We start from the raw sequence: 9,716 nt of genomic DNA, 5'->3' as shown, positions 1-9,716 counted from the left end.
TGCTTGCTGTCTTCAAACTGTTTTACTTTTTAAACAGAAAACATATAGCCAACAGCAAGAAGGAAACTTTCAGGCAATCTCCCTCCAGCCAGCTGCCACCTTATTTAGGTTTTTGTATTGAAATGAGGAGGTATCAAGGTATTTGAAAGCAAGTGACAGGAATAAATAAAAACATCCAACAAATGTCCAGCTCAAAACGGCGAGCTGCGCAAAAATAGATATTCCTATAGTTCAAACCTATGTTTTTTTCGAACAAATATCTGAACATAATTTTTTACCAATTTTGCCAGCCCTATGACGAATGTCAATGAAGAGAGACGTAAAATTCCAATATGACTGTTCAGACTGACATCGTATTGCAAAAAAAATCTGACCTGGATCTTATTTAGGACAAGATATGAAAGAGGCCCAAATCAGAATTGGAAAGATCAGATTCAATGTGATTTGTGCTGTTCACACTGTTATGAAAAAAGAAACAGATCTGCCTCCGAGGAGTATAAGAAAATATGGATACACATGAGTATCGCAATATTATGTTTTGTGATACTGTATCGATTCTTCAAAACGCTGTATCAATATTTAATTACCCTCTTAAAAATCGCCCGCTGGCGGACCCGGCTGCTATTCTGTCTTTCGGAGGTTGTAGTGGGCTCAGTTTTAAAGCTAGAGTGAAGGTATTGGTATCATGAAACCATGTCATACTTGCATGTCGGGAAGGATGCTAAATATCGCTCCAAAGTTACACTTAAAGACACCCCACCATGACAGTTTTCCAATACACAGCCCTACTGCCTGCAGTGTCTGAACGTAGCCTTAGACTAGTTCTGTCAATCACTTTGGGGGTCATGAGGATTGAATCGTAGTTATTGACGATCATTGACCAATACCTCCTTCCTCTAGCTCCTCACTCTACCCGAGTTATTCACCTGCAGTGATGACATCACAATAAGGTCACGTGTGTGGACCTTTTTTTCTATCACTACCTCTCAATCCTTAAACAAACCAAGCTCGTGTTTGTCTTTTTGGCTTTTACTTTAACCAAACACTTCTCTTTGCCCAGTCCAGGAGCTGTGGGAGTTGTCCCCTCTGTCCTCACCTGAACTAACCACTGACCAGTTCAACGGAGGAACCGAAGCAGATCAGAAGAGACTGAAACAGGCATTTCACCATCCGCACACTGAGAAAGAGAGAGGCAGTGGGCCAGCTTCACTCCACTGTTTGTATAGAGCCATTCTTCTCCTTATTAGGATCAGTGCTGGGGCTGAAAGGAAGCTACAGGAGCTCTCTGTGTTATTGGTGTCAATGTCAGAGCATTTGAAAAGATGCTGAACAAGGAACTCAATGCTATTTGTTTAAGTATAGACAGGGACAGGCACAGACAGACTCAGGCTGAAAAACGCTTGTCAATACCGATCCAGAACACTTTAGAGTTGTATTGTAAACTTTTCTGGGCAGAATCAGTCATTTGCCGAGCACTGCTATACTACTATGTGGACAACAGAGTGCGGTTGGCTAAATGGCAGCTGAAAGCCAACACCAAGCATCTGAATCTGTGGACTGGAGTGTTTGGCAGTACTATGTGCTGTTGGCGTAGAAGTGTCTGGTGAGATTGCTGCATGAAAACCGGCTACCAGAGGGACATCCATCATGAATTATAAAAGAGCCTCTCATTATCGCTGCCAACATAAAAAGAAAAGAGAAGAAGAATCGATGCATGACAGAGAATCCATGAATGATCAGTTCGTGCAGAGTGAAACATTTTAAACCGGCCAGCAAAAAAAAAAAAAAAAGCTCTAAAAACCGTGGAACAATTAGAGAAAAGACCGCGGTTGAAAAAAAAAAACAGCTGACTATTACAGAAGGAGCTGCTGATACCAAAACAACGAGTGATTTTCGTTACTGAGGAGTGGCCTTACAACTCATGAATGCAGGTCGGGAAGAGAAGTGAGAGTGTTGTTCAGGGTGCGATAACAACACACAAATGATCAAAAAACAAGCACACAGCAGTTTCAGGTAGTAGTGAACCAACCCAAATACAACGACATTACATTTCCTCTACAAACCACTGCTGCTTGCTGAACAGCATGACTTTGGGATTTGTTGTAAACTGTGTTCTGGCTTTACTGTTGACACTCTCCCAACAAGGCTGGCTAATATTGCTGCAGCAAAATCACTTCATGATTTGACAAAGAAGCTTGCTGCAGATGAGAGCGCCTACTCTGATTATAAATCAACAACCTTATTAATGAGGTGAGAGGACGCTTATTGGCACACTGAGGAACGAGGCAGTAAAGAGGAACGACGGAGCATACAGCTCGTTCAAGTGTGAAGGATATACAGCATGGGCACTAGTATTGCTATTTAGGCATGCAACTAACGATTATTTTCATTTAATTATTCATTTGATTAATCAGTAGATTATTTTCTCTATTGATCGTTTAGTTGTTCGGTCTATCAAATATCAGAAAATAGTGAAAAATGTCGATCAGTGTTTCCCGAAACCCAAGATGACCTCCTCAAATGTCTTGTTTGTCCACAACTCAAAAATATTCAGTTTACTGTCATAGAGGAGTCAAGAAACCAGAAAATATTCATATTTAAGAAGCTGGAATCAGATAATTTTGACTTTTTTTCTTTAGAAAATTACTCAATCCGATTAATCAATGACCAAAATAGTTAGTGATTAATTTAATAGTTAACAATAAACGAATGAAAGCCTAGGACTGCCTGTGTGTGATATATCCAATAGGTGTGCCGATGGGTTCCAAGATTGCCTTCTCTGAGAAATAACTCAGTGTGACTTGCATTTTCCACGGATACCACATTATCTCTGATGTCCATCATGAATAAACATCCAGAAATCCCCTTAGGAATCATAGAACAAGACACTCCTTATAACTTCAGGATCAAAGTAATCCAGTGACAGTTGTCAGTTATACAAAAATAACAGTTATACCAAAAATAAAGTATGATCTAAACTCTATAAACACAGACGAGTATGAAATGGTCAACATGACTAATAACAGTACATGACACCACATACATAAGATATCTTCACAGATGATCTAATAATATGAAATGCTGATGGGGATTTTATGCAAGAATGAATGTGTACACAACTTGTATGTTTTTGCCACGTAGTCAAGAGTGTGTGTGTGTGTGTGTGTGTGTGTGTGTGTGTGTGTGTGTGTGTGTATATGTGTGTGTGTGTGTGTGTGTGTGTGTGTGTGTGTGTGTGTGTGTGTGTGTGTGTGTGTGTGTGTGTGTGTGTGTGTGTGCGTGTGTGAGAGTGCGTGCGTGCGTGCGTGCATGCATGCATGCGTGGGTGTGTGTACAGTACAGCAAACATAGCAACAAGCAATTGGTGCAACAAACCGAGATGCATGAACCACAGAGAAAACACACAAGACATGTGTCACATGCGTCCACAGATTATTACCGAGAGCTGTAAACACACACACCAAGTGTGAGTGTACAGAGCATTGTGGCGTAATGACTGCGGCCGTGTCTGGATCTGCCTTCCAACCTGTCTGACCAGTTTAGAAGTCACACGACAGGGCCCACTGGGACTGGGAGTAGTCCTGTGTGTCTACTCCTCCACAGACCACTACAACAAACCGATCTAACACGAACCTCGACAAGCACATTTGTCATCACTGAGAAATATAGTGGGTGCTGTGCAACACGCAGACAGACAGCTACAGTCCGCACGCATACTACACCCACCTGCTTCACTGGGCATTTGATGCTCAATCATCTTTTAGTCTAATTACGTGTGAAATATAATGCAGAGGTCAGAGTGTACCTGACTTCCTCGGTGGAGCTGCGTATCTCCATAACCGCACAGCAGCAGCAACCATTTTTAATTACAGTACAGTTACCACGGGACCATCCTGCGTGAGCAACTTAATTTTACTTTACCTGCAGCTTCATCACGTTGTAAAAAATAATTTGTGCAAATCAACTCTGGATTTTCCTCAGTAGCAGCAGGAGCAAGCATGGTATTGTTGTGAATTTTTACTTTTTTTTGGCAACTCTAATCCTTCCTAATCCTCTTTTTAGGTCTTGTTTTATGTATTTAGAAATAGCTTGCACTAAGATCGACCTTAGTGCAGACTATTTTTCCTCAATTCCCCCCCTTTCTAAAATGTGCGAGACTCAGGCAATCACACACGCACTCTAATCATCGGGGAAATGGACGGCTCAACAATGGAATTAGCTTCCCTCCACAACTGTTGAATGCAAAGGCTCTAATTAATGATTGCCAAGTGTGAAGTGGCCAAAAGAAAACAATGGCTGCTGGCCTGGTTTGTTGGAAGAGGCCAAAATAGCTGGAGAAAAGTATTTCCAGCTAAACCACAATGAAGGCAGAATAAACAGCCCTGGAAGAAAGTGGCAACTCTTCTCTTTCCCCGCACCAACTTCGCCTGAAATATAAATTCTGCTTTACTGTGGGGAGGCAAAAAATGAGCAGCATTATGGGTATCGTTGCACCAGATCAAAGCCAGACAACAACATGATGAGTCTCATCCTTTAGAGGCAGGGGATTTGTTCAAAGAAGGCGGCAGTCGAGAGGGAGACGAGTGTAGGTATGCAAAAGAAGGGGGAAATAAGAAAAAAAAATGGAGAACCTGCTGACTCACTGTAATCATCAGGCTGAGGCAAGCTGAGCTGCTGCTGCTCGGGGTAAAGCTCCCTGCCTCCCCTTCAGAAGGACAAAGTAATGCTTCCGTCAACTGTGAAGAGCTATATGACTGAAGGTGGGAAATAAAATGGTGATATAAAACTGCCTTATGGCATGACAGAGCTTCGCTTTCTCTCTTCTTACATCCGACTGCAGACAGAATGATGCAATCTGAGGAAGGCAATAAATCGCCCAAAGCTGTGTGAGTAAAAACCAAAGCTAAAAATAAAGCTCTGATCAGACAGACAGCAACAGTATAGCAACTGGCTGCAGGAGAGACCCTCGACAGAAGGAGGAAGACGAGATTTGACCGCTGCAAATAACTGTTGACGTTGTTGCTCGAAATCCAAAACACACTATTAAAGACCTGCAGTGAAACGATATGATGTTCAGGTCTGAGCCGTAACAAGATTTTGACAGGACTGCGGCGGGGATGCAGCATCCTGATGAGGCTTAATTCAATTCCCGTAAAACAAAAGCACACAGCCACTGCGATTACTCTTGATGGATTCAGCTGCCGTAATGTTGTATTATCCTCTTTTGATTATTCCAAACAAAGCTGATAAAAAAGCATGTAAAACAGAGATTTAGGTCTAAGGTTAGGCATATTGGATAAATAAACACAAAGCTGCAGTGCTACCGCTGTAGTACTGCGATTACGGCTATATCAGCAAACAATCAATAACACAGAGGTGCTCATCAGTTATCAGGTATCAAGTATTAGTTACATGGTGTGTAAACAATGTTGGACGTGCATATAGAATATATGTCTTATATGTCCTTCGCATATCTCAAGAGACGATCTATTTCACACTTGGCGGGTGTATTGTTGGGGACACCAGGGAGTGTTGTGTTGAATTTAGACAATATTAATAAACTTTAAATAAAGAGCTCTGTGCAGCAGCGGTGGCGGGGCTTCTGGGCTCTGCGGACTGAGTCGAGCAGCGGATCTTTACAGGCTACGGCTCATTGCAGTTCACTTTTGCTGCTGTATGATTGATATATACTAATGTTTAGGGCTGACCCAAATGCTATGAAGATTCGACCATTGCTATGGTAATCAACCTCAAAATCAGTATTCAAATGCTTTTTTTTTTTTTTTTTATATAAGTATGTAAGAACAAAGTATAAATCCCCAAATAGCCCATGAAATAATTAATAATCCCACAACATTATTCATATTCAACATTAATTAATATTAGTAATTCTCAGACGGATATCGCTGTTTGTTGTGTGTAGAGGTGTGTGTTTGTACAGTAGTGCGGCACCAACACTGTCCCGGCACTGAAAGAGGGGAAATGGAGACAGACAGACAGAAGAACATGACAGCCTGCCGCGCCACGAAGATTTGAATTCCTTCAATTATTTCTCGCCGAAGCTTCGAAGGCCAAAAAATGGAATTCGGGACAGCCCTACTATTGTTACAACCAAACTCTTCTTCCCTTCCCTGGAGTCAACGAGCTATGATGGCTTCTCGACAACGCTGCAAGCAGCACATCCGTGAGCCAAGCAATCAGTCCATTCTGAATGGCTACACGCTTCTCCAAGCGGGCACGACAGCGCTGCAAGCAGCAATACTGGGAGTCAATCGTCCAGTTCCTAACGGGCACATGTTCCAAACGGGAACTGCACCAATATTAATTAATTAGGTTTGAGACTTGACAGAAAACCTGCGTTTGTTTGTGAGATGAAGGCCAGGAATATTTGAAAAATGCTATTGAGTTGTTTTTAAAGCTTGACTTATACAAGCAACTAAAAGTCAGGATATCCTTTGCTACACCAATTTTGACTAACTTTTTAATTAATCTATCTCTCACAAGTCTCCCAACTTTATGGTTTTGTAACAGTAAATCTGAACTATCAAATGTTGTCTTCCAAAATATGTGCATGCTCTTTTGTCTTCCGTATCACGTCTAGTACATGCATGCATTGTTTCCTGTGAATCCCTTGTGTCTGGGGTACCCAATTTGAATGCTGCAGACTCCTCCATTATCCATGAAAACAACTACAGTATATAAAGAGGGCATGGCAGAATGCAAACACAACACATGGTTATTGCCATCAATATGAATAGTATGAAAATACGGGCTGATACTGACAATCACAAGAATGATAATTTGAGGTTGAAAATTGGTTTTAGGTTATGGTTGTGTTTAGATGTATGAAGTACAAATGCATGTGTGTGTCTCTGTGATTGGTCACTGGTGTTCAGCAGGCAGGAAGAGACGTGATCACACTCACCACGCTACAAAAACATGTCGAGTCAAAGAACATTCAGCTTGGCCAAAAGCAATGACAAGCGCAGGACACACACACACACACACACACACACACACAGCTGCTGCAAGCCTTGGCATCATCACTGGTCACATCAGGGTGACCCCGCACAATTATGCAGCACTCCATGCATGTGCCAAGAGCTACAGTCCAAACAAAAGAAACTATGACTCAGGTAAAATGGCTACCTAAAACATATTCTTCCTCTGTGATACTGTTTCATACAGATGAGCCCTTTAACTGCTCTCTTTTTCCAACGCAGAAGTCAATAAGAAATGGTTGAGTTAACTTGGAAGTGCGAGGAATGACTGGCTCCAATGAGACACAGGGGAGAGGAGGGCTGCTTCAGCCTCACTGGATGCCTCATGCATGCTCATTTGAATTGCAAATGGTGGTAGGCAGCATGCTGGGCTGTGAAATCCCAGCAGCACCCTCAGGCATCTGAACTCGTGCACAATGACAACACTGACATGTACACACTCGTAGCGAGACTTCGTGCGCATATACACTACGATAAGAAATAAAAAGGCATACAGGATCGTTGAGTTAGATTCACTTCGATGTGTCTGAACTCTGTATGATCACAAATTCATGTCGTAGAACTGATGAGCAAACAGTGGACAAACTGGTGCTGAGATGAGGTAATGGCTTCCTGGCAGTTAGAGGGGGGGGAAAGGAGGCTGGCTGGCAGGATGACTAGGCAAGGCTGACACAGCAGGCACAGGAGTGTGTCCGATGTTAACGACATGGATGCTGTGTGACAGCAGGTCTGCCAGCTGAGGCTGACAGTGTGTGCGGCCTGAAGGAAGAGCGTGACAAAGTATCGTAAGCCCACCTGTATGGTAACACTGCAGAGGAACTGAGGAACTGGTCTGACTTGCAAGGACATGACAAACCAATATAGTAAGAAATATGTAAGGAATAATGTACAGCGAGCCGGTCATTATTGTGAAATAAACCCAGACAGGGTCTTACATCGCCCTGAAGGGGTTCATTTCACAACAATGACCCGCTAGCTGTACATTATCCTGCTTATTACACAGCTACCTACTTAAAGAAATCAAAAATTTGACACAAAAACAGTCCGACATCAGAACTGCGTCCATAGCAACGGTCTGTTATACATAGCAACGGTCTGCTGTAAAGAAATAACAGACCGTAGAACGTTGTGATTGACCAATCAGAATCGAGTATTCAACAAAGCCGTGTAATAAGAAATAATAAAGAGTCAGAGGAGCTTTTAGGGACAACACGATTTTGCAGTTTATTGCAAAATCAACACCAAATATACAAGACACAGACATATTAAAAGTAGAAATATAGTTGGAGAAGCTATAGCCGGAGGTGCAAGTAAAGCATCCCAAAGGTGAAGCCAACCCCGTGCATTGCTGAGACATTCCTCGTCAATACTGTATGTAATTCCACAAAAAACGGTGTAAGCCAGGGGGCCAAAGGTGAGGCCATTTCCATACGTGGACCTGCCCGAGCACGCAGGCAGAGTGCCGCTTCACCTCTGCAGCCAAATGTCTCAGCTGAAGTGCACCATTATTACACGTCGCTGACAAAAAGAGGGCCAAAATCTATGAAGTACAAATGTGTTTTTTTTTAAAAGCAAACACTTTGCCAACCACAGGTGTTGTTGATGAGAGGGTGTGACAATGGCAACATTGATTGTGCAAGTCCTGCAAGTGTGTGTGTGTGTGTGTGTGTGTGTGTGTGTGTGTGTGTGTGCATCTGTCAATGTGGCTGTTGCATAATTAGTGATGGGTGTGTTTGGGTGAACACACTGGCTGAAAGACAATAGCAGATCCAGTTTGTCCTGAGACAGACTGAGACACAAACTGAAACAACAGCTGATCTCTGAAGCCCAGCACAACTTTAATAAAAGACTTGAAAAATCCAAAATGAAGGGCCATAATGTAGGAGAGAGCATCATGTGTAAAGTGGCAGAGATGTGGGTGGTTATACTGCCTGGTTTGCTGTCAACACTGACTGGGCCAGTAGGCACAAAACGACGCAACAACTTCCCTCTCCTTCTGCTTCTGCTTCATTCCCACAATATGATCCATCCTCCTGGTAGAGGACGGCAAGCAAGCGGGCAAAGTCCACGCTGCGTTAGCTATGAAATGAAATGAACAGCTGCAGCTCCAATAAATGCACCTTTTTTTCACTGCTGCAGCAAAAAAAAAGCACGAAGAGAAAAAATAACAAAGCGCTGTAAGAAATGACGATTACGCGGATAAAAAGAAAAGGTCCTCGACATTCAACAAATCGTTTAACATATACAACCAAGCCTGGGCTTTTTACTGTAACGATATGAGCAAACTAGCAGGGGAGGAAAATATGAATATTTCAACATACCCTCCTGTCAGACAGACATCCAGAGGAGGACCATGGATGGAGGTCAATCCCGCTGCTGATCCTCGTCTCTCCGTGTTTATTCCCCGGTTAACAGGGGAAAGGGAGTGTGTCGGTGTTTTGCCGGTGAAAAGCCTAATGAGAGAAGGAGGAGGAGGAGGAGGAGGAGGAGAGAGAAAGAGGGAGGGACACTGTCAGATGCAGAGAGGGAGGCAGGAGGGAGGGATGACACACACACACACACACACATACACACACACATGCATACACACACACACACGCACACAAATGCATACACACACATGCATACACACAAACACACTCACACGCACACATGCATACACATACACACACACACACACACACGTGCATACAGTGTGTGTTCAGGTGGAATGCG

The 9,716-nt window shown here is 42.9% G+C and overlaps 1 protein-coding gene across 3 annotated transcripts in view; it reads right to left on the bottom strand.

Annotated features, from left to right (window-relative positions):
- The window catches only part of LOC141773620 (band 4.1-like protein 1), a 100,153-nt gene extending 90,673 nt beyond the window's left edge, over positions 1–9,480 (bottom strand). For 2 of the 3 annotated variants that reach the window (XM_074645695.1, XM_074645609.1), the window contains exon 1: positions 9,323–9,478. The gene's annotated coding sequence lies outside the window, so the exon portion shown is untranslated. Of the gene's footprint in view, positions 1–9,322 lie in introns of all 3 variants that reach the window. The other variant, XM_074645519.1, reaches the window with a different exon arrangement.
- Positions 9,481–9,716: the final 236 nt, after the last annotated feature.

The sequence above is a fragment of the Sebastes fasciatus genome, chromosome 1 (genome assembly GCF_043250625.1).
Source record: "Sebastes fasciatus isolate fSebFas1 chromosome 1, fSebFas1.pri, whole genome shotgun sequence".
Lineage (NCBI taxonomy): Eukaryota > Metazoa > Chordata > Actinopteri > Perciformes > Sebastidae > Sebastes > Sebastes fasciatus.
This window is presented reverse-complemented; position numbering and strand designations above follow the sequence as displayed.